The 26,452-nt window shown below is 34.8% G+C and overlaps 3 non-coding genes across 3 annotated transcripts; 2 read left to right on the top strand and 1 right to left on the bottom strand.

The window, feature by feature from the left end:
• The first annotated feature begins 11,552 nt into the window (after nt 1–11,552).
• Nucleotides 11,553–11,623, top strand: Trnag-gcc (transfer RNA glycine (anticodon GCC)). Its single transcript has one exon. It is a non-coding gene; the product is annotated as a tRNA-Gly (tRNA).
• A 480-nt stretch (nt 11,624–12,103) lies between these two features.
• Nucleotides 12,104–12,175, bottom strand: Trnam-cau (transfer RNA methionine (anticodon CAU)). The gene has a single exon. It is a non-coding gene; the product is annotated as a tRNA-Met (tRNA).
• A 112-nt stretch (nt 12,176–12,287) lies between these two features.
• On the top strand, nt 12,288–12,358 carry Trnag-gcc (transfer RNA glycine (anticodon GCC)). Its single transcript has one exon. It is a non-coding gene; the product is annotated as a tRNA-Gly (tRNA).
• The last annotated feature ends 14,094 nt before the right edge of the window (nt 12,359–26,452 follow it).

A 26,452-nucleotide genomic window follows, 5' to 3' on the forward strand; every position in this document is an offset into this window, starting at 1 on the left:
ATTGTTATAGTATACAGGTTTCCCGCTAAAATTGGGCCTCAGAATATTAATTAATGTATAAAGTGTGCATCTCGTTAAAGAAGAAGAAGAACAATTACAAAACAACGTATAAAACCCTTATTTTTTTGCTGACCATTTTAATTTATTTTTTAATGGCGAAGACGTAAGTTAATTATGTCCCCCGGAACTTGGAACTGACCTGCACCAAATACTCCAGAGAATAAGTTATTATTTTGTCATCATAATGTTGGGCCCGAATAACTTTTTCTATCTCCTTAAATCCGCCACAAATGGTACTGTCCGAAAAAGGTGCAGAAAACATTTCGGGTTATTTTTTCCCGGAACCTGTGGAAAGCAAAGGTGGCATTTATAAATCTTATACCCAAATTGAGGCAGACTGTTTGGTTTTTAAGAAATCGGCAGGGCCAATGGCAGTTTTGGGGAAACCTTGTTCATACATGTACCAACCAACTAAAACAGTGGTTCATTTTGAAAACATATATATACGATTGTAATTATTGACTTTAAGCATACAACTATAATTCGATGCCAGACTGTTTTGTCATACGTATTTTTGCAAAAAGACAAATTCAAATAATTAATTGTATCAAGGCAACACAAAAATCGAAGTTGAAAGTTATTTCATATATTACAAATTTATTATTTAGTCTCTGATTAGTGATTGGGGTTTGATTATACCCTACAGCAAGAAGACAACAATTTAATTCCAAAACACGCGTTTTAAACTAGCAGTCACGTCCTGGCCCTCAATAGACGCTTTTATATTTCTCTTAAAATGCTCATAATCAGCATTTTCAGGTGCAAATTTCGTGTTGACTTTGGTCTGACAAATATTGACAAGGGTCAGTCTGGACATCGTGTGGCTGGACATATACAAAAGCTTATTTTATTGTTATAAGTCTAGACTTTTGTTAGTTTTAAGTATTTATATTTTATTCATTTATATGATTGTCATTTCTGTTTTTGTCATATAAATAGAACAAAATTAGATTTTTGAATACATTGGCGGTAATAATAATAAAAATACAATAGTTGTGTATGCTTATTGTTCAAAATGTGTGTTGGGTAACTCTACAATTGCTGTGGTCAACGAAAGTCAAGTTATGGTCATATAATGCGGTGGAAAACTTAAAATTTATGCTGATTTTTAAAACTGATTTGATTCATGTAAAAATCAATTAGTGGTTATGAAGTAATCACAATGTAGTGTCTAATTAAGAATTAAGCATATACTCTCAATAATTAGAAAGCTTGATTATGATACGGAGCGCACCTGTAAGCACGTTAAGTGCACTTGTTTTTGTCGAGTTAAGTCTTTACTAAGAAGTTTAGTTATAGAATTGGTAAGGTTAAGCAAAAGATATAAGCTTTAAAGGCCCCAGGCTTGCATTTATTACCAGAGCCATCGAATAGGGGTTTAAGGACCATTTCCGTACACCACAAAATCTTGGCTAGAGGGGGAATGGCTAAATTTGGGCCAAAAGTGAACTCACCTTTTCGATTTTTGTCCAATTTATACCCTTTTTTATTGAGTATTTAATTCAAACAAACACCATGCACGCTTATATCACGCTACCAACTAGTACAAAAGGTACAGGTGTGTATGCGCATAGCCCAGTTTATGAAAACCAAAGTTAAACAGTTAAATAATAATAATTTTAATTTAAAAACATCAAAAATGGGCGCAAAAAGAAATAAATCTACAAAGTTAAAGTCCCAACATTTCGAAAAGATAAAGCTTGTCTCTATCAAGGGAGAGAGACCTATAGTATATAGAGACTAACTCATAGTTGCAAAAAAATTAATTGTTTAAAAATAATTTGAAACAATCTACTGCAAATTAATGTTCAAATTACAATCCACATCCCTCAGTATAGATATGGCTACATGTTCTTCCTTTTGTGGACGAATATTCCTCTGTATAGTGAGGTAAACTATACTTTCTGACAAAAATGTAAAACTGTGTAAGCACATCATGAAGACAAGGTCAATAAATATGTACCGGTATATTTTGGGGGATCGGATAATCACTTTAAAGTTAAGCAAATTGTTTCCTAGTTTCGTTTTTGGGAGCAAATTTACCGCATTTTATTTTGTTGAGAAATTCAGAAAAAAATTAAATTTCAAGCATAAACTTATTTTGTTTTTGATTTTTTTAAAGATTTCTTCTCATATATTTTGTTTACAAGCAAAATGAAATCACACAAATCCATCTATAAAACTTATAAGCTATCAATTCTAACCTACTTTGCACTGATTTGAAAACATGGCAAAAATGTCTTTCCACGGTGCCATGTCAACATGTGAAACAGCTTTGATGAATTGAAGAGAAAATGTTACCTTTTTTCGGAGCAAAATTTAATCATGAGAAGAAAATAATCAAAGTAATCAAGGTCAATAATATACATAAACGTATTTAGCACAGAAGGCTCGAACCACTAAATGCATATATTCCATAAGTGCAAAACTATTAACATGATTAAATCAATTCTTTTTATTTTCTTGTCAAATTCGACTATTTAAACCACACATCATTGGTTTAAATTGAACACTTATATCAACTACAAAGATCTCGAATAAGTTTCACAGGCTGCAATCTCAGATACATATATTTCTAAACGGAATGCTATAAATTGGAAAAAATAAATTGTTCAAACAATGCGCAATAGTTCTTATCGTCATTACACTCTTTTCATTATGACGATTGTTGTTATAAATCGCGCCCAAATCAAATGGTCATCGCCTTGTATTCATATTTTTCAACTTCAAACAATAAATAATTTCAATCCATCGCGTCTCAATTTTTTCCCATGATATGAACCAATCAACGTTATCAAAAGCTTTCCACTCACCTGATCACCTGTGCACGCTGAATTTTTCTCACCGAATTCAACGACACCTGGTGGTAGTAACGCTTACGCGTTACTTAAGGGCAACTTTACACGGTCAAACTTGAAAGTCCAAGTTTTCGGTCACTGGTCAAGAAGTTAAGTAACGTCATACAATTAGGATTAAATTACTCTAGATAGGATTCTTATCATATTTCCTTTCATATAATTTCTCATATCGGTGTTTTACAATACAAAGAGGTATTTTTGTTCACTGGGAAGAGGTGCGAGATTTTATACTTGGGTGCAAACCTGTATACCTGTAGGGCCTCATAACACACAAAGTGAACAGTTTAGTTTATTATTGGTCAGTTGCAATCGAGATTACTATTTTATTATCCTCTTCAGTTATGAGTGTGAGAACTGACTTGTTGCTATTTAATTCCAAACTTTTTTTTGATATTATTGTATTATTTAATAGTTTAATCGGAGACACCTGTATATATTTCTGGTTGTTTTCTGGATGTTGTCGGTTTTATGAAAGAAATCAAAGAAATGTAAGACAAGAAATATTTGACTTCATACATTTTTATTTATTTGAAAGTTAAGAATACCTGTAACACGTGTCATTTTGAATGAAAGTTATATTAAGCAAAATAAAACAAAAAGATTCCTTATGTAGATTTGATTTCACACTGCTGCATTTTCGAAGATTACAACACATTAATAAAAAGAAAAAGTTCTTTCAGAAAAGCTACGGGAAAAAGGGTGATTTGTGCGGTATCCGTCAAAATGTAATGCATAATATATGAACCATCGACTTTTGCTTTGACACTTTTTATTTTGCTGATTATAACTTTTACACAAAAAGATACCGTGTTACATGTGTTTTTACTTTCAAATAAGTCAAATATCTGTTCTTTTACATTTCTTTGATTCCTTTCATTAGACCAAAAACATCCAGAAAACAACCAGGATTATTTTACACGTGTCTCCGATTAAAATGTTACTAAATACAGCAAAAACAGTTATCATGGTTATGAAACAAATATTCCAAAAAAGTTGTGTTCAAGTTGATTTAGGACGTATTTCGTAAATTTCAACGAGCATGTAAGTTGATATTTTTAACGACTTTCACATGTTTTCTTTTATTTCATAATTTTCAGTGAACCTGTCGAGCAGAATATGGTATATTGTCTTTCCTTAGATGCAAACAAACAAACAAACAAACAAACAAACAAACAAACAAACAAACAAATAAGAAACAAACAAAAAACACCCCACAAACAAACGAACAATATAACATTTAGCGCTATGGAGCCAAATGACGCGACGCTCTCTTACAGCTTGCTTGTTTGTTCTTGTTAAAGAAAAAAGTATTTTCAAACATATTTTGAAGTGACATCCGGTATTCCATGATAAACTTTCTTCAAAATCGCTTTCTTTAAATATATAATAGGAACACTTTAGGGCAATATGGTTCCATTGGCGTGATTGGACCAAAGATTACTAGCCTCACAACAACATACTTGAAGAGGAAATGTAGAAATGTAAAAAGAAAATTGTTTGAATTGGTCACTGCATGGTTATGCTTTTCTTATTATGTATTAAATTTCTTGTGGCAAAAATGGAGCATAATCAGGCAAATAGTCTTTATCATGTTTATCATAATTTAAGTTCTCTAGATCTGGGCGAGATGAGGAGGGAGGCTTGGCAGGTGGTATTATTCATGTTCTCCGCGAGATGTTGGATGATGTTATCACATTCCAGATGCAAATGTTTAAAGTGCTCTTTATACTTAAATGTTTGTCCAAGCGCCATTTTTATTGTATTTGAAAAATACGCTCGTATACTTTTCTCATTTTGATTCGTAATCTATTTTCAGATTTGAGATTGTCAACAAGTTTAGCGCCAAGTTTCCCTCCCCCGTTATTTCTGTTGACATACACACTTTTGGAGAGCAAAAACAAATACCGAGAACAACACATTTTTGGGCAAACTGCAACTGAAATGATCGAATCCAATATTCTGTGCTTGACACATGGTAATTTGAAGAATGCTTATCATTACCATGATTTCAGATATGATAAATGGGGATTTTTGATGGTATCACTTAAGTTCTGAACAAATATGTTCCTCTCCTAAATTCCTTCTAAAAAGTTCTAGGAGGATTCTTAGCTATCTATGCATAGAAAAGAGGTTCTTTGACTGTACTCCAGGGAGAACCTGCAAAGGTTCTCAAAGAACCGTTAAAGGTTCTTCAAAGGGTCTTTAGAACCCCTTTTGGTTCTACCATGAACTTTTTGAGTTCTTGAACATATAAAAACCACCCTTATTTCCTGAGAGTGCTCCTACAGGACAAAAAAGTTGCACTAAGAGTGTAGAACCCTCGAGTTAAAAAGTTCTTGACATCGGCGGCCGGTACCAAATAGAGCGTTTCACCATATAAAATCAAGAAAAGTTCTCTTTTACCTTTGCAGAATATTCTTCTGGTTCAGCCTCGAAGACTGAACCTTATAGAGATCAAGTTAAACATTTATTCAGGTCAGAAAACATGAAGAACATATTTTGAGAAATCCACACACCCCTATGGAAGACATGAATTTTTAACGGGGTTACCTGAATGGGTGATTCCATTTAAGATATACACCCCTTGTCATGGAGATTATACATGTCTTCCATGTATGGATTTGAACAGGAACAGCCCAATTCAACTTTTCAGTCTTTCTTCCTCTTTCTCTCCTGTTCTCTACCTTTCCCCTCCCTCCCTTCCTCCCTCCCTCCCTCGCCCTCTCTCCATCCTCCTATGGCTCTTTCGTTCTCATCCATCCCAGTCCTTTGTCTCCTCCTCTCTCCCCATCTTTCTCTGTCTCACTATCTTTGTGTATGTCTCTCTTTCTCTTTTTCGCTCCCTTTTCATGCCTTTTGTGCTTTCTCTGTCCCTCACTCTTCCTCGTTCGCTTTTTTTACTTTCCCTCTCTGTTTCCAATGGTTTATGTTTCTGTCTGTCTCTTAAAGTCTCGCTTAGTCTCAAAGTATCTTTGTCGATCTGTCGGCCCTTCTGTCTGTCTCTGTTGTCTTTGACTCTCTCCATCTGTCGTCCATGTAAACTCCATCTCAAAGTTTATCAAACAAGTCTTGAGCTAAATTATTGGCGGGCGACACGTGTTATTCAAGATGCCTCTCCCCTGATAACACTAAGAAACCGCTATTTTACCCTCAGTACACCTAATCCGAGTATAACACCTTTTTAAAGACAGCAATCTTAACTTAAGACAGCGATCTTTAACTCCGGGCTAATTGTATAATCTCACTGCTTAAGCACCACCAATCTGTGTAGAAAACTAAAGACCAAACGTATTAGATTAGTGATTTTTCCACGATTAGTTTGATATAGGAAAATAATACATCTTAGATCCCACCCTCTACACCATGTTCTTTTTACCTGGTACCGTGTTTACCACTCGATGGTTAACAAGATTTCTTTGCAAGATGGAAAAATGATAGGATTTATGATGCTGATAATATTATAAATAAAATGTATTAAGAAAATCTTTTGAATTCATGAGCTATAGTAAATCGAGATATTATCCATTCATAGCATTCTCGTCAGGTGTTCACCGTGTTGAACTGAAAACAGAATGGTGTGAAACGGGTTAAGTTCATACGTTTTAACAGATTTAGAGGTCAGAAAAGTGTATTTTAAACAAGTTTTGTTTTGTTGTTACAAATCGAGAATTGCGTTTTCATGAATATGCGAGACAAAATCTGAATCAAAAGTATGGACTTTTTGTTTCGTAACGCTGAGACCCACTTACCATGATACGGTCTTCATCAGATTGTGCAAAATTGTAGTTTTGCCATCTGAACATATGCGGCCTAAAGATTTTTAACAGAAATATTGGAAAGTTTATATTCTTTTCAAACATTTGGCAGTTTATGTCAACATTCAGTCAAACTTGATGTAGAAAACAAGCACATAAAAAAAGACAAACAGTCAATTAAAAATTCCAATTCGTTTAGTCAACCAAACAATTGAAATGCCCCACTCAATTTTGTAATACTTCGTCATAAATAGGTGATAGAACAGAGTGATATCTTACGTTTTTTCACACTTGATTTAATATCTGAAATAATATGATTCCACTCATACTCATCATCCAGAGATCATCAGCACGCGTCAAGCGTAGCACAGATAACACAGTGCTATCTTCAGTAGATAGCAATATACACATGCGCGGTGCGATAACACTAACCACGTATTATGTACACGTCGACGTGTGAATCCAATATTACGGCTGCATTCGGACCAGACACCTTTTTATACATAATTTCACGTTTCGCTTGTTAGATTTTCTTTCATTTCTTACACAAAAATACTTGTTTTCTTGATTTCTACATGGTTCAACAACAATACATCGGACAATCATCAATGCACTGGACCACCAGACTCGGCATAATAGAGCTTAAGAGTGCAAAAAACAATTTATAAATTTCCCAGACTCTATATTTGGCACGATAAACGCTAACGCTAAGTAAATTAGTATTCAAAGCATGGAAGTTTTGTCAACCATCTTATGATCCGTTCGACAATCGGCTCAATAACAATAACACCATTCTGTGTAAATAATCAAATACTATTCCGTTGATTTAAACTTGGCAGAGGTGTGCTACAATAAAACTACCCGATTTCTATATAAATAATGAAATACTATTAAGTTGATTTAAACTTGGTAGAGGTGTGCCACAATGAAACTGCCTTGTCTATACATTCCGACTTTTTCCAACCTTTTTTTTCCTTTTGGTTCTATAAGGCAATGTAAAAATAATAATGTTTAGCACCCGCCCGTCCTTTTTTAAGGATTCTGATTTTTTGTTTCTTTCTTTATTTCAGGTATAATTCTTCTTCTTCTTATAAAAATATGTTTCAGATAAGATAGGTGGTCGTTGTATTTTGTACCTGCAACAAAATAATATGATTCACAAGTTTTGAGGTAAATTTAGCGGTTTTGATTAATAGAAGTAAAAAAACGTGTTTTACAACGACCCATAGAACGGTATACCACATTGGGGATGAGGCTATCACTTTTTCGTTCATAAAATCTAAACGAAACATATATTAAAATTTCACCAGGATTCTGTGACAAATAATGAGCTTTCTTCTGATATCAAAATACCCTATTTTGATAGGAAAAAGTGGGAGGATGAGGCTGTCGATCGAGTCGCACATCTTTATTGGTAATACCGTAAAACCCCGTCTACAAGGATATACCTAAGAAACGCCCTCAATAAAATTGGTTGCTTGTTGTATTTGGAGTTTGAGCAAATATATACTGGCACTGGGTGGCTATGCATACCATCTAAGTATGTTGTAACACCAATCAATTGTATTGACATTATAACGACTGTTTCGTATATCAGGATCGTATAGCTCAATTGATAGAGCGTCAGACTTTGGAACTGAAGACATGCTGAAGAGAGCATGGTCCGGGCACCGGTTCCGTTTTTTCATTCTCGTTTAATTTTAACTTTTGACATGTTCTTTTATCTTTCTTCAAATCTACCTTTCTACTTTTAATTTTAGGTGCGGTTTTTTATAGTTTTTTTAGTTTTTTTTATAGTTTTTTTTAGTAATTTTGTGGTTTTATAGAAACTAGTAAAAGCATTTATTCTAAATAATAGCGAAACCCACGGTTAGACAGATGTGTTGTAACTACTTGTCTGTCCTCGTCTTTGCAATAAAACCTATGTTGCACCTTTGTGCCATCCCAATTCTTGAGGTAGGGTGCGTTTTTGGCTTAAGCACGATTTTGTTTCTACTTGAAATGAAATCAAAATAAATATTGTTCTGTTGCCACAATTGCAGTTTTTCAATAAAAAAATAGATGAGGAATAATAATTATTCCATATTTGAATCTATTGTCCCATCAAGAATAGAGTGTCTTCAAAAACTTCAATCAATTCATCTGACAAAGGAAACTATTCTGGTCATTCAATTTTGTTTCGCTTGCACCTGTTATATCACAGGCGTTGGTAGAGAAGGCACACTTCTCTTGTCTTCACCGAAGTAGTGATGTAAACACTAACATGATTAATTACCATAGCTAGCAATGGACATACACTATTTTTTGTTCCACTTGAACCCATACTATAGGCTATTCGCTGTCGATTAATTAATCGGATTAACTACCATAGCAATTGATGAATACAATTTCGAATATATAGCCCTGCACTTCATCGTTCACGTGGCACCTATGCATTAAACCATAGTTGTCAAAGAAATGCTAATCACTCGCCATGTAAGATTAGTATTTATGAAAAGAGTGGTATTCAATCTATGTTTGGTGACATACGCGGGTGATTAGTGCAATCTGCTTGATGGTAGTTATTGCGATTATTACGTCACTTCGACAGCGAATTGTAGTATAGACGAATCCAACAAGCCAAGTGATGGTCAGAATTTATTCGGCCATTATACGCTGGTGAAGTTGCGTAATTAATCGGATTAATTACCATAGCAATAGGTGAAAACAATTTTGAACATATCGCGCTGCGCTACAAGCAGGTTACACTCATCACCTGTACTGTGTATGTCTGCAATCATAGATTGAATACAAAACTGGTCTTTTCAAAGATCTTACAGGTGCAGCATGATATGGTTCAATGAAGAGGTACCGCCTGAACGTATCAGTGTATAACGCGGTATATTCAAAAATTGTTTTCACCTATTGCTATGGTAGTTAATCCGATTATTACGTAACTTCGCCAGCGTATTGAATAAAACAGGAGGATGTGAGTTCATAAGGGCAATGTCGGGGATAGGTCACAATCGATGTGGAGAGATGAGAGGTCCGACCAACAGCCATAGCGATTCAACTAATTCCAGCGGACGGTCTGTGGCTAGTAAGGAATCGTCTTTGACCACATGCGCAGATCTGTCTCGTCAGGAAGATATTTAATATCCCGAATTTATAATAGGCCTATGCCTACCAGTTCCATCGTATAACCGATCTGCTAGAGAATATTTGTTACCATGTTTAATAAATTCGTATTTATCGTATAATAAAATGTAGCCAAATGTATATTATGTGTCACACGGTTTTCTGCTGAACCACTAGCAGGCTATGTTACCACATCTATGACAATGACAAAGGTGAATTTTGATGATTTTTACGATCGTCCGGATGAGCAAATCACTGAATGGGTCTTTAGTTCCCTCCTCTCCTTATCCTGCCAATATTATATGAATCAAAGAAAATAAAGAAAAATTAAATTAAACAAGAAAAAAGACAAAGAAAAGAAACAATAAAAGAAAAACAATAGAATAAATTAAACTAAATATGAAAAAAAATGATCACGAAAGGAGTCTTTAGAAAAAGCAAGAAAATATAAATGAAAAGTTTGAACAATATTTTGTTTATAAAAGTTTGTGTGACCGTGATGAGGCTCGAACTCACCATCTTCCGATCTAAAGAACCAAAGTCTTATGCCTTGCCAAGTGAGCTATGCTCGTGAGATGCGAAATAAAGATAAAATAATACATTGTATACCTGCTTGTGTCGGTAAATGATTTGCTCAAATTCCATAATGATATAATATTGTGGAGGGCGCTAGCGTGAAATATGCTATCATCACAGTCGCTTCTATTCCTTATAGACGGGTTTCTACGGTACTGTAGATTTGCTTCTGTCCAAATAATATAAGCCGTGTTTGTGTTAATCAACCACTCAGAACCATCAAATAAAAAGATTTTACAAGTTAAGAGCCTCTTCCTCTTCAAGTTACACAACAACAACAACACCCCCAGGGCCACCTCTTATTTTTAAAGGCTGAACAATAAACATGTTTTTTTTACTTTGCCTATAATAACGAGTATTATTATATGGATAGGTGTTCATGAAACAAACTCTTGTTTGGATTCTTCGTAAAGAGTTCGACGAAGCAACAGGTGATAGATTGATTTCAAATATTAGGCTACTTTGGTTGTTTTTTTTAATCTGAAACCAATCCAAGAAACAGTTGCAGTTTAATTCACAAATGTGCAGGTGTGTTGTAACAGAAGTAATGAAAATATTTAAAGCCCTTTCTCCCCGCCAAAATCACGGGTATTCTAAGAATCCAATGAACCAATAAAATTAGGCACGCGGAATCATTACAAATATTTACTTATTTCATAAAATGCACAGTTTCAGAAATTTCGGAAAGTAATTAGAAATTCCCTTATTGCAAATATTCTAACATAATCATGAAAATGTTATTTAAGCGTTGACTACATTTTTGGCAAAATATATTACCAAAAACATTTTACAAGAACATTTTGACAACATAATAAAAATGTAGTGTGGTTTTATACAAAACATTCTAAAAACGTTTTCATGACCTTATTATCATGTTTATATAACCCGAATTTTAATGTTATTAAAACGTTTTTACCAAAACCCAAACCCAAAATATAACCTGTTTAAAACCTTTTAAAAATGTTTGGCTCATAAATGTTTTTGGAAGAAAAAAAGTTTACATAGCAGAGCAAGGTTTCGATCCTTGGACCTCTGGGTTATGGGCCCAGCACGCTTCCGCTACGCCACTCTGCTTTGTATTGCAATGCTAATTGATCATGTCGATAATAACATAAGTAGGCCTAATAATTGCGTGTGTGAGAGGTAATTATATATACGTGTTCATTACACAACTTCATTCAACATAGCACGGATGGTTCAGTGGTAGAATTCTCGCCTGCCACGCGGGAGGCCCGGGTTCGATTCCCGGTCCGTGCAATTTTTGGTTGGCTGTTAATGTAAAATGAGCAAATAATTGAATTTATGCAGTCACAAAAGCTATTGAAAAATATGTAATTTCAATGTTTTTTTTAAAAAATCTTTTAAGAAAAAAACAACGTTTTCATTAAACATGGCAAAACCGAATTTGAAGCCACTTGATGAAGTCAAATTAAACTTAAAAGAATTTGGTCTTGAACTTAAAGAAATTTGGTGAATTTTAAATTATTGAAGTTCCAAATTGTTCCTATTTGACTAACTTTTTGCAATATGTTTCCAAAAACATTTTACAAGTGCTTTCATACAAAATGTTCTAAAAACGTTTTCATGACCTTTATATAATCTGAATTTTAATGTTATTAAAACGTTTTTACCAAAACCCAAACCCAAAATATAACCTATTTAAAACGTTGAGTTTTAAAAAACGTTTGTTTTTTTGCCTGCAGCCCATAAATGTTTTTGGAAGAAAAAAAAGTTACATAGCAGAGCAAGGTTTCGATCCTTGGACCTCTGGGTTATGGGCCCAGCACGCTTCCGCTGCGCCACTCTGCTTCATGTTGAAAATGCTGTTGATCATGTCGATAAAAACAGAAGAAGGCCAAAAAATTGCGTGTGTGAGAGGTGATTCTATACATCTGTTCATTACATAACTGCATTCATTAGAGCACGGATGGTTCAGTGGTAGAATTCTCGCCTGCCACGCGGGAGGCCCGGGTTCGATTCCCGGTCCGTGCACATTTTTTATTGGGGGTAATGTAAAATTAGCAAATAATTGAATTTATGCAGTCACAAAATCTATTAAAATATATGTAATTTCAGTGCTTTTTTTAATCTTTTAAGAAAAAAAAACGTTTTCATAATAAACATGGCAAACCCAAATTTAAAGCCACTCAGTGAAGTCAAATTAAACTTAAAAGCATTTGGTAAGACATTAGACATTTGGTGAATTTGAAATTATTTAAGTTCCAAAGTTTCTTTGACTCGCGCGCCATCACGTCACGTGCCCTGAAGCCAGCTTCAGTGCAGGTGTCTTTAGGCCTAGTATTTACCAATACCATGTTAACTTGATTGATATGACCGAAGGGAAATGCGATCAATTCGAAATTCTTGCACTACAACAAGGTTTTTACACTTTCCACCTATAGTTCACTGGCAGTGATTCCCACTTTCTTCTTTTATCCTTTTCAAAGTCTGTAACATATCACAAAGACTTTGGACAAGTCTCACATTTCCATCAAGTGATGATCATGTATTGACAGTGAGACGTTTGACAAGTCCCAAAGGCCATGTCAATTGTTCAACGACCCAATGGGCCAACAGTCATAGCCTATTCATCAGCATTTTACATTTTATTGTTCGAATTCAACAATAATGATCTTATTTGAACGGAATTGGCCAACTGCTGCCAAAGCTAAAATGTAAAGACGAAATCTGTGCTGATATTTGTTTTCGCTAAAAATGGAATCCACGCCCCGATTTGTAAAGCCAAAATGGCAGCTCGATATTAACAATACCAAGTTGTCCATTACACGCTTTTTAATTTTATATTAAATAAAAGCCGTGAACAATTAAACTTGAAATTGTACCAAACACTGGATATGCATAATCCAAAATGTACTTTTCAATCCGAGTCAAATGAACCTATTAAATTCAGCAACCTTGTTTAGTCCTATTATGTGTATTATGATATAGGAGGGTAACATTACATAGAAGCACTTGAGACAAATCTGTAAAGTAAAGACATTGACATTTGACCACCAGTGCACCCGTAACTTTTTGCATATCATGAATCTCGACAAAATTGGAAGAAAACTAGTGTTTTGAAGACTTGGCATATTCAGACTCTCCTCACCCATTTTTTCTATGCTTATTTACATATTAGGTATTCTTTAGAAATACAACCATTCACTTAAAGATTTGTCAATAGGGGTGTTTTAAAGAAATCTTTAATTGGGGAAATATGTGTCGTCATGCGAAACAGTTTCGCAGTCAATTTTAAAATTGTTACTATGCCAACGGAGTGTTATGATAAACAGTGGTTTTGTATAAGAAAATGTAAGGATTTATATTTAAAAGTTTTAAATTTGGACATTTTCTCATCTTGCTTGACAGCGTACACACCAATCCTATTTTCCCCGAGAAAAGAATGTTATTAAACACCTGTTCCGAGACGCATTATGTTTGTCCTGATATTGTTCGTATTTCAATTCTTTTCCGTATACAAATAACACCATATCATTTTGCTTTTTATACCACTTTGTTGTGAGAATAAGAGAACATATTGTCAGATTGTAGAGTGACAAAAGGCTGGAATCCGTAGATTTTTTACGGATCGGAACTGGGCTGAATATCCGAAAACTTGCATTGATCAATCAATCAATCCATAGGGAATTGCTAGTTCTTGTGTCGTGTAATTTACCTGACACAGAAACCAGCCAATTATGTACAAAAAAAGAAAAGTTTCTGGCCGACTTATACCATTTGATATCAACGAGCGTACGCACCTTTTGGCAACCCCAACTCTGACGATAACCCTACTATATATGTAATTCAGACCCCACCCAAACCCAACTCTAGTCATATGAACCAAAACCCCAAATCCAACCCTAACCGGATCCTAACTCTATAGTATACCGCCTTACCCAACCCTTACCCTCACCTTTACCCAATCTCTAACCCTAACCATAACTCTAATATCTAACCAGATCCGAACCATAACTATAACCAGCCAACGTTAAATTAGTTTCTCTGTCAATCTGAGAGAAAGCAACACCCCGTTCATGAGATAATAATTACTCGGTTGATCCTGCTATCTTCAGTAGATAGCCAAATCACGTGAGCAAGCATGCCGCATAATCGAAAGGATCATTTATTGAATCGTGCTATCTTCAGTAGATAGCCAAATCACGCAAGCACAGATGCTGCCTAATCGCAAAGATCATTTATTGATCGATCCTGCTATCTTCAGTAGATAGCCAAATCACGTGAGCACGGATGCCGTATAATCGATAAGGCCATTATTCAGTTGGATGGTGCTCTCTTCAGCATAGATAGTCAAAGAATTTTATGTAAACACAAATGCCATAGAATCAAAAAATAAATCTGATCCTGCTATCTTCAGTAGATAGCCAAATCACGTAAGCATGGATGCCGCATAAGAGAAAAGATCATTATAGGCCTACTTCAGTTGGATCGTGCTATCTTCAGTATAGATAGTCAAATAATTTTATGTAAACAATAAAAAAATAGATCGGATCCTGCTATCTTCAGTAGATAGCTAAATCACGTAAGCAATGATGCCGTAAAGCCCTAAAGAAATAATTACTCGGTTACTATCTTCAGTAGATAGTCAAATTAATAATGTAGGCAAAAGTTTAACTGCGACAACTAAGAAATCGTCCTTCATCTATTTTATCTATGAACTGGAACCCACTAAAAATATCGAGGAATAATAGGAAGCTATAGGAATCATTTTAAAACTTTTCTGGTTTATTGCTTCTGTTTTCATCCATGCACTTGTTTTTTCCCACCAAATAGATGGCTTGACAAAAAGAATGGTATCATCGGTCAACAATCAATTAAATTGTTGATGCATTTTGAATCCTTAAAATGAACTTGTTCAATAATGACCCACATTTTTTCCAACACCAACACATTGTTATGAACATCAAAGGCATCGATTATCATCAGACCTGTAACATGGCCGGATACACAATCAAATTGGCATGAAATAGTAACTCTGTCCACGCTGGTGTGGACTGCGGACGACAAGTTTTAAAAAAAAATCGAAAATTCAAAAATTTTAGAATTGTAAATTTTCATGACCATATTTGGAATCAGCATGACAAATGCGTTTAAATGAGCACAAACAAGCCTAGTATTGGTTTAGTAATTCTTAAGATAGCTCTTGATATTTTGAGAAAATATCTCAAAACCTGGACTTTTATTGAAGCCTATATATATATATATAGCTAGCATGCAGAGCATTAATTAACAATACTACCACGGTCAGATTGATTTAGCTTGGCAAATTTCCCCTACTTAGTGTTCAACTTAGTGCAGTGGTCTGGGCGGAGTGATCATGTTAAGTTACCCGTAGCTTCCCCGAGTAAATGTTCCGTTAAATCTCCGGCGTGTTATACGCATCTTTTAGCGAGAGAATAAAGCGAGCACTGGACTTGAACCTGAAGTTAAAAAGTACCGACAGTACAATAGTAAATCGTATTTTCTATTATTAAGTAAATGAAAAATAAACACTTCAGAATCAATGTTCTTTTATACAACTATAAGATTATGACGAGAAGCTGTGATTTCAATTAATTTGGTCCACATGGCTAGATGTTTAGACAAGTAAATTCTATAAAAGGGCCAAATTTTATTTAAAAACAAATAGGCTCCAAATAATTTAATTTTGTAAGCTAACTGAATTCTTTGTTAGTTTGAAGAATGAAATAAGCCCTTGTGATATTTTGCAGAATTATCAATGGCAAAGCAATATAATACCGGTTATTCAATAATGAAACTAATTAGGCAAAAGTTTTAAGGGAAACTAGCCGGACCTTAATTAATCAGAAGGGAACTCCCGAATTTTTCAGTTAATTCAACATTTTCGCCAGCCCATTCGGGGCTGGTACCTGTTTCAGGTTTGGGGTCAGTTTACTCAAGAGATTATATTTTAGTGGTATTGGAATGATTTTTTTTTTACTTTTTGTGGTTAAATTTTTTAAAAATATTTTAATTCGATTTGTTAGGAAAAGTAAGTATGTTTTGCCGTTTCAACGAACGAAAACGAGTGAGTATTACCAAAGTTATGTTTGAACTAATTAATTATGACTTTAAAAGTTTAAAGGCCTAAATGTAACAATAATAGTTAATATATATAGCATCATATGGTCAGCAGAAGATAATCTAACATCACCTATGATGTAATATCAGTGTCCTTGACCGGGGGTCCTTACTCCTTGACCACTGAACAGCGTGATATCATGTTGATAACAGATCTATAGAATCAAAATCTTCATCATATCCCCGGATCATATCACAGATTCTCAACAATCTGTGATCATATGGACCATATTGATGTGAAAGTAGTTATCTATCATATCCTGTGTCGTTTTATGGATAAAAATGACTCAAAATGTTATTGATGAAATGGTTTGCTATCATAAACATCAGTTTTGTCTTTTCAACGGGAAAAATCCGATGCAAAATAAAGTTTTTAGGGCCTAGCTATAATATGGGCATAATTTATGCATATAGTATTGAACAATGTACCCCATTTGACATGCACTTATAGATAAATAAATTGTCTTACTTTATTAATTTAATAACTTCTTTATTATAAATAAAATGACACATAACTATTTGATTCATAAAATTACATTCAACAAAATGATTGAAGAGAAAACACACAAGGCACTAGGCAGACTGTTATAGAATGGAGTATGTTAGATGCCATGTCCATAGCTTCGCAGGAGTTTCCGACTAGCAATCAACATGATCAGCACATTCAGAAAAACACAGTGAAGATTGTAGTGAGTAACCAGTCCTTTATAAATGTGCTGGCCACTATCTATTATAATATAGTAGGCTTAAACTATACATTGCGAATTAATTAAGTTATTTTAGAATAAAATGTACATGTAAGTTAACTCAAACCGGCAGTGTATATATCGAAAGCAGTGAAATCGGACATTCCTAAGCGAAGATATTGAGTTCGTAAGTTCTGGTATTACAAAATTGGAAATTGAGATATCGTGGGTAAAAAGCTGAAAAGACAAAAAACCCAACGACAACAACAACAACAACAACAACAAAACAAACAGACCAGAACAATTTGGAGTACATGTAATGAATTAAAAGAGTTGACATGAGATTAGGAATTAATGTTTTCTGCTGTTTCAGTGTGCATGTTCTCATCGTTGATGGTTTGGTGGACTGTCATGTAGATGTAAGCGTGATCCTAAAAATGCCTTTCACATTGACCAAAACTAATTACAAGACCTCTTCTACATTGAGGCTGGCTTTCCTTTTAAAGGGAATTTTTATTAAAGGATAAAGTCAAATGAATTGGATAAAAAAGAGCCGACCTTTATCTGATTGAGCTTGAAGGAAAATTGAATTCTCTCGTGGTCTCTTCTGTCATGGTTACTCAAAAGTGTACCAAAAGGTGTCGATGTCTTAATCCTTGCTATAAATTATAATTATTATAAATGTCCCGATTTTGTACATTCTGTTCGTTTAGAGTTTTATCAGTAAAACATTATTTGAAGTGAATTCCTGTAAACGTATGTACGAGTACATGTGCCATACGGGTTGGGAATAGTCAGGGGTTAACACCCCGCTCTTTTCGAAACTGGCTGCGAGATGCAAGTACAGGTATGGCTCTTTCTACACGGGACCGGCGCGCCGCGGCGGCTCATCGTCCCCTCCGAAGAACGGAGTACTTTCATGATTCATTTACGCAATTCTAAATGAACCACGGGGTTGCCAATTAATTTCAGACATTTTTACCTCAAGTCAATATCCCACCGCCGGGAATTGAACCCGGGACCTTCTGATGCACTAAAGGCAACTGAAGTACCCTAACCATTATACCACACTCTCATACACTCTTACATATAAGGAGTGGCGTGGCGTGTGGGACACTAGACTGCTTAACATTCCCCTTTTGATTAACAATTCATCCCAGCTATAAACTTCCATAAAACACAACACATCCCCATATCAGTGACTGCTCTGCCTAGAGAAAAGGGTCCTTTTTCAACGGGGCATTACGGTTTTTTCTTGTTCTGAATGATGAGTAAATATTGAAATATGAATTTCAAAAAGGAGCTATGAAGTAGACTATGTGGACAAAAGCAATGACGTGACGTCTATTTGGACACAGTTTAGCTGACAGGTTGACATTTCCTTCAACAGACACATATACTCCCAGGCAGCACACATAGAGATACACACACAAGCAGATAAACAGACATGAGCAAAAAGACATCTTCAAGTATAATGCTTAGCAAACATGACAATGATGGCAAACTTGACAATGATGACATGACAGATGCCATTCTCAAAAACGTGGCATAGGCACGTCACAGCAAACCAGATATTAGACAGATAGACAATAGCATCTTCGTTATCTTAGACATGAAGGTGTTAAAGACAAAACAAGATAATAATTAGCCTCATACTAAATAGTCCATGACAATGGATCAAACCTGATGATGGCACGTCCCATCTTTCCTGCCTTTGACCATTTTTCAGTACGCCCACCAAATAATGGACGATATTGGTGACGCGACTTGAATTGAGCCTTATCATGCTTATGGTTCATGCTTATGGTTCCATCAGCATGGACTTTATTGACAGATTAATTTAATTAATAATATTTTGTACGTGTACACAGTATGTGAACGTGTGATACCATTGAATACCTATAAGGGACGCACCATTTGATACTCAGGGGGGAGTAGGAAGTTTTTCAAAAAAAACAACTTCCCCCACTACATGAGCAAAAAAAAAAACTTTCCCCACCAACACTAAAAAAAAATTTCTTCCCCGACCCCAACTTCCTACCCCCCCGAGTATCTAATGGTGCGTCCCTAAGTGGAAGAAGGGCCCAACTCCAATTTTATACAAAAATGAGTTAGACCCAGCGTGAAGTGTACTAACATTTTTCCCAGGATTGTGGCTCCACAGGACGTCTCTCAGATCGTGTCACCAGAAAAGACAAATGTTTCTTATATCATGTTGTCCATTGTTGAAAATATGTCTTTTAACGCAAGATACTTTTTTATAGTGGGCTTTTTAGCATAATCAGTTTGTTTCCGTCTATTCGCCGCGGCTCTGCATAAGTCAATTGCTATCTACGGTAGATAGCACTGTCTTTATTATTCAATCCTAACATTTAATAGAACCATGCATGCAGCAAATATTCCATTCATATAAACCACAATAACTATATAGTTCTTTATCAAAACAACATTGTCGTGACATGGCAATTATTAAGAATTCACATAATTCCACCTTGTTTTGTTGACTTAAGACGGTGAACATGAACATGTAGGTAAAATAGTGCATGCGACGAAAACAAACATGTCACGGACAATGCCCGAATAGAATACTACACCAAATGAACCGCAGAGATTCAGGGAGCTTTCTTTCTATCTGATCTTTACCCCTTATTGTCTAATAACAATGCTAAATTGTCTCCAGCAAAAACATTTTGATTTATTATTTTCTGTCTGATCCCACGACATTCCGTTAGCAATTTGATTGCTGTAATTTTGTCCGTGGATGACATTTAATTTTTGCTAGCAATGTCAAAATGATAGGTAAAAAAAGGTCACAGAAGTTTTCAAAGGGCAAAAAAGTTTATCCAAAACATTTTTTTAAATAGATTAAAGGCAGAAATAAATAAAGGAGAGTAGCTAACATGACAGAAATTAGATCAAAATCAATTTTATTTCCAAATCCCAACGACAATAACAAAAAACGGTCAAATTTGAGAGGTGAGAAGAAAGCCAAGAAGGTCCGAAAATTCTCACCCCTTAGATCAGACTAAATTACACAATAAATCAACAAAAGATATATACAAATTGCAACACACAAAACATTTCAAAAGACACGTCCCAATATTAGTAAGTAAAAGTTTCATATATCAGTGGCCAGCACTTTTCAGAGGGAGGGGTGGGGAAAGGGGGAATGCAACTTTCAAGGGGCAAACTTTTAATGAAAATGGTAAAAAATAGGCTATTACAAACAAAAAAACGCCTTAAAATCTTTTAAGATTTGAAGGCGTCCTGATATTCAAAAATATCAGGACGGCCAGCATCCCACAGGGCGGACAAGGGAAGAGGTGGGGGGGGGCAAGATTTCTCACAGGGGAGGGATAGCTTCTACTATAATCCCTGGCTACATCACTGTACTAGTATGAAATTACCTTTTTCTTCATTAGATTATGCACGTGTTTTACAGAATACAGAGAGAACGAAGGCATTGCGTCTGGTGGTTTTCATTCGGCGTTTGCATGCAATGGGTTAAGACACTCGTGTGAAATTTTCTGTTTTTCCCGTCAAAACATACCATACCGTAATCATTGTACACAACTAAATCCATACAAATATGGAGTATATCTCTTGCGGACCTTTACCGGGCTCGGGTACCATACACATTATTTTGGTATTCCTTTGGTATACCATCAGTTTTCAATTTGACGATGTCTTAACAATTTACGAGGAAGGTTCACATCACAGATGCAAAAGTATACATTGCTTGTACTGCTGGTAACAGCCCATAGTCCGAAGGGTCTTTAGTCCAAAAGGGTTAAAGTTAAGGTTTATGGCACTTTTTAAACTTAAAAGTTATTACGGTTAGGAATAAAGTTAGGGTTAGCGTATTTGGGTTAGGGTTATGGATAGGGTTAGGCTAGAGTTAGGGTCAGAGTTAGGATTAGAGTCAGGATTACGTGTAAGCTTAGGTTTAAGATTAGGGTTATGTTTAGTAGTGTTAGGATTAGGGCTTAGGTTGTAGACTAGGCTTAGGGTGAAGTTTAATGTTAGGGTTGTGTGGTAAGGATTATGATTTATAACTATATAAGTTATTGGTTTTCGGACTAACTACTCATCTGACTTAAAACTTATGAGACGATCAGATTATGCTTACCACCGCTCTATTCCAAAGCAACCTAGAGGTACCCATGTAAATTGGGAATATTGCTGTGTAGACAGTGGAGGGCACCCACGTGCAAGTGCCACAGACCATTACAACGTTCTTTTGTGTAAATAACAATAATTATATATAAGAATATTGCACAGGTGGAATGCAACTTGTCACTTGACATGTTTATGTTTCACATCATGATTGAGTTCTGAAATTAATTCTCATGGTATTTTCCTATGGTGAATCTTATCAGGCGCGTATTGAATTTATGTGATGAGGCGTGAATGAACAAAAGAAACTGAATGATGAATGAATATGACAATATTTGACTTTCCCATACTAATTAAGACATGCTTTAATTGGCTCATCTTGCAAGTCAAACATAGGTCATCAGTTTTTTTAAATTATATAACTCGTCTCAGATTATACTCGTTGAAAATAATGATGATAATAATGGAATATTAGCAAATTTAAAACAAAACAAATAACAATAACATAAACGAATATGATAATCACCACGATTACTCGCTCAGTCCTATACAGGTGAGGCGATTACCCGATAGGAAAGACCGATTGATTGATCCCGACCAATGAAATGACTCGTTATTTCTTGTGATGAAAGTGCGAACCCGTTGACCTTGTGGAAGATATCGTAAAACATCCACTGAAGGGCTTTTTTGGATTGCAGACGAAACACTCAATATTCAATATAATTCCAACAATTTTGAATATCTAATTTCTAATATATCTAATAATATCTATTTTACATTTCATTAACTATAATTTTTCAAAATATAAATGAAAATTACATTCAAATGCCGAACAGGTTTATCAAAATACAACAAGTAAACTTTCAGATTCTAAATATAAATTTGCAAATAGTCCTTCAAAGTTACATAAATATTAGAGTATTTGAACTTGTGAAGGATAAACATATTGTAAAACATGAACAATCAAAGTATCATAACATTCCGTATAGACAGATGCCATCATCAGATTGTTGATTTGAAGTCGGCATCGATTGATAAGTCATTGATAATGATCATATAGAGTAAACATTGGTTATACGTTTGCGAGTAAATGAAACTTAATTAGCAAAGTCAAAAAGATAATAAACTTTTTAAAATTAATTTTAGAAGCAGTGGCTGTGAAATTGAAGAAGCTCTTTGACCACCAAGAGTGAAATGATAAACAGAACTAAAATTAAAATGTTAAGCGACCATTGTGTGAAATAATTGGTTATCATTGTGTTACACTTGGTGGACTTTTACGAACTATAGAAACAGATATCTAGAAAGACTCTCTGAAGAGATAAGAATCTCAAGATCTGAATCTTCACATATAGATAATACGTCTATGTCTATATATAAATAATGATTTATATATAGCGGTGCTGACTATGTCGGAATTACCTGTGATCACTTTTAGGTCTACCTGTACGTCTACCTGTCAATATCACAACCTTAAGCATGTTAAGGTGGCGCTTCATAGGTAAGTCACTTTTTGAAAGGCGTTGAGCTCTCTTTGTTAAGAATCACAGCATCGATATGTGAAAAGTAAATTATTGATATTGTTATAGAGAATTCAGGAAATGAATTTTAACATTTTGATTATCCACAAGACGTATATACAGCACTGCATTTCGTAAGAAGTGCATTGTGTGATAGTTATACACAAATTTTCTTTATTTCAATTTTTTTTAATCAAACAGAATCTCATTTTTCTGATCTGGTGAAATGATTATCTAAACATTTTGCACACTTCTTGTTTAGATCAATTTCAGTTTCTTTTGTTTCCTATAGGATAGGTTATAATTTGAAGGGAACTATAGTTTCACTCACAATGTATTTATTGAAATGTTAAAAAAAAAACCACGTGTAGAACAATATTACTTTTGATTCATTCATGCATATACCTGAGACCAACTGACGAAATGCCTTCGAATTATTTAGGTTTTGGGATGTTTATGGAATATTTCTTTTGTTTAAAAACAAAAATGCTGTAGAAATTTGAAGAAATCCGGGAAGAAAACTAAACAAAATCTAACAAAAATGAAGCCATTGTGTTATTATATAACGTCACCTTAAGTTGTTGATTGTGTTCGTTCCATTTTGTTGTTGTCAAGTTCAATGTTCAATGATGGATGTGAAGATTTGTCATGGCCAATTAGCCTATCTAAGATCACAACTAGATAGGCGTACACAACTAGGCCTGTAATTATTCCCATTGTACAAACGTAGTGCAATTTCAACATGATACGTGCCGTCTCTTACATATTCAGTAAACATAATATAGATAAGAGCATGATTCTTCTGTAGATATTTTTGTGATGGCAACAACAACAAAACCGACAAAAAAGGAACAAACAAAACCAGTTTCACGAAATATAGGTGAGGCTTATGTTGCATTATGTTTAACTTCTTAATTTATTTGTATTCATTCATTCATTCATTCATTCATTCATTCATTCATTCATATTTTATTCATCAATCTTTTTCCTTCATCAGCAAACCCGATGTCATTGTATAATCATGCTTCTTTTCACTTCATTATCTCTTCGTTTTGTTTTGAAATAATCGTTTCAGTTATAGATCTGAATCTGCCTAATCTAATATGCACTTGATTTTAATTAAGACCTATGTGATGATACAGTTCTCAGTGAAGTTTTAGTAAAAGTTATGCGGTGGATCAAAAATGCAACTTTAAACAACTCCGCATAATAATCTATTGTCTTTCATTCTTTTCTCCCTTATTTCAGAATGTAAATCATATAAGGAGCTGTATAATACTCGTAGATATATCTATTTAGCGAATCTTGATCTATTCAGTAAATTTGACTCAGATATATGTCTGCTAATTCTTCACAGTTATGATTAATGAACATCATTATAATCCACGAACATCATTAGTATTAAAACATTGTAATTTGTTATGTCGGGAAATATGACCGTAAAAGGATGTGAATAATATAGCAACATGTAAGTATTCCGGGCTAATAACTATTATTTTGAAAAGTTTGCGAAGTTTTCCCCAAATGTAGGTTAATTACCAGATGACGTGTATTATTGTCTGTTTTTGAACAGGTTCAGTATATAACAAATAAAATAGGCCAACTGTTGATAGTAATATTATACTTTTCGTCATTTTTCAGCCCAGTTTTGATTTTACCCACAGATTTACCTGCCTACAGCATTATATTAGAGTGAATAAGGGATGGCCACAATGCTATCAGCAGTAGATATAGCAACAATTGTTATACGCAATATGTCTACACTGTTATGACACTGGGTAAAAATCGGTTGGGTAAGGTTTTTTACCCAACATTGTGTACATTTTACCCGACATCGGGCTTTTTCAGTAATTTACCCAATGTTGGGTAGAATTTTACCCCGTCTTGTCGCCGCATTGAAATTTTACCGCGCCGAAAAAGAATTTCGCAGCGGCAAAATAAAACTTAAAATTTCAGTTCGGCAGAATCGAAGCCTCTCTATAAGATAAAGCCATGCAGTTGTGCCTATATGATTTATTTCTCAGATAAAAAAAATTGTAACTCATTCTAGCTTGTCATTCTTTTTCGTTAAGACATTGTGAGCGAAAGTCATATATTTTTTGATTGGTGTCAATTTTGCGTGGGCCTATTTTGTCGCGACAAAACAAGTTATCTTGGCTAGGTATGCTCATAAAATTTTGAAGTTCAATATTTTTAGCTGAAAGTTCTTTCATTTGAAAGAGAATCAAATTACCTAAACAATAAGGGGTCAATCATGTTTCTAGTGCATATACTTTTGAAGTTACAGACAAAAATAGTGTCACCAAATTGCCCAAAATTTAGTGTGTGAGATTGTGACAGCAGGCATATGGAAAATGTACACTACTGTATGTGACCCCAGATGACCTCCTATTCTTTACTGTAAGAAAGCTGTTTTGGATGGTCTTGATTTACACACAAATTGCTTTTGCGCTTTAACGAGTGTCCACTTGGTGGAACATAGATTACACTATGTGATCGCTTATGAATCCATTATTATGCTAGTACCAACATAAGTCAACATCACTTAGGTTTTGGTTGTCAAAATTAATTTTTAGTCATTTTTTCCATTGAGCCCCACAGTAAAGCCATTTTTGGACAGTACAGGCACATTCCACTTCCCTATGGACGAATAGCGCCACCTACAGTGTGTGATGTGAGCCTGGCTATCTTGGCGACGGGATGAACAATGATAATCTATGGATCTGTTAACGCTTTTCGAGTCTTCCAAATCATGTAGACCATGGAGGTAGTGTAGACCTTCTTTCAGATTGCAACACATGCAGTTATAATCGGTACTAACTAAATTGTTAAGCACATGTAAGCTACTTCTGACCCGCTTTTTTCAAAACCAGTTCGTAAGTCAAAATCGTATAATCATTTTCCAAAACCAAATAACTCCATTTCCTTTTCCTTCTGGCCCATTGTCCTATTTCAACGGTAAGAAAAATACATTCGTTTACATGCTTTATATCAAAATTGACTTAAACCATTCAAATCTCATCGCTCTGCGTGCTGGCCATAGTCTTCAACATAAAAATTCCACGTTTTGAGATATTTTCTCAAAATATCAAGAGCTATCTCAAGAACCACTATGCTTGTTTGTACTCATTTTAATGCATTTTTCATGTTGATTCCAAATATGGTCATAAAAATGTACAATTCTGAAATTTTTGAATTTTGAAAGAAAATTTGAAACTTGTCGTCTGCATTCGACACCCGAGTGGAAAGGGTTAAAATAGTTTCCCGACTTTTGTTGATTGCAAAGTAATGAAAAGTTAAGAACGGGTACAAAACATGGGGGCAACCTTTTGCATTTATAGGTTTCAATTGGGGTCGAGAGGTTCCCACGGTGGGTACAATGTATATGGTGCCGCCTACGGAAATGGATGGGCAGTTGGAATCAGGATTTTGCCCGGGGGTACCTTGGTGCGCGCGGCAAAAAAGGTAAAATATGATGATATACCTGTTGGGCGACAAGGCGTATGTGTGCAGTGTGGGTATGAAACGCGTGTATAAAAAAAGTGTCAGGGAGGATATTGAAGTAAATCTGTTAAACTTTGCAAGAATTTTCAGGTAAAAGGTTACTGATTTACCTACATCTTGAGCCTGCGATATTTTTGAGGGTGTAAGTTCAATTCGTA

The sequence above is a fragment of the Amphiura filiformis genome, chromosome 7, assembly GCF_039555335.1.
Source record: "Amphiura filiformis chromosome 7, Afil_fr2py, whole genome shotgun sequence".
NCBI lineage: Eukaryota > Metazoa > Echinodermata > Ophiuroidea > Amphilepidida > Amphiuridae > Amphiura > Amphiura filiformis.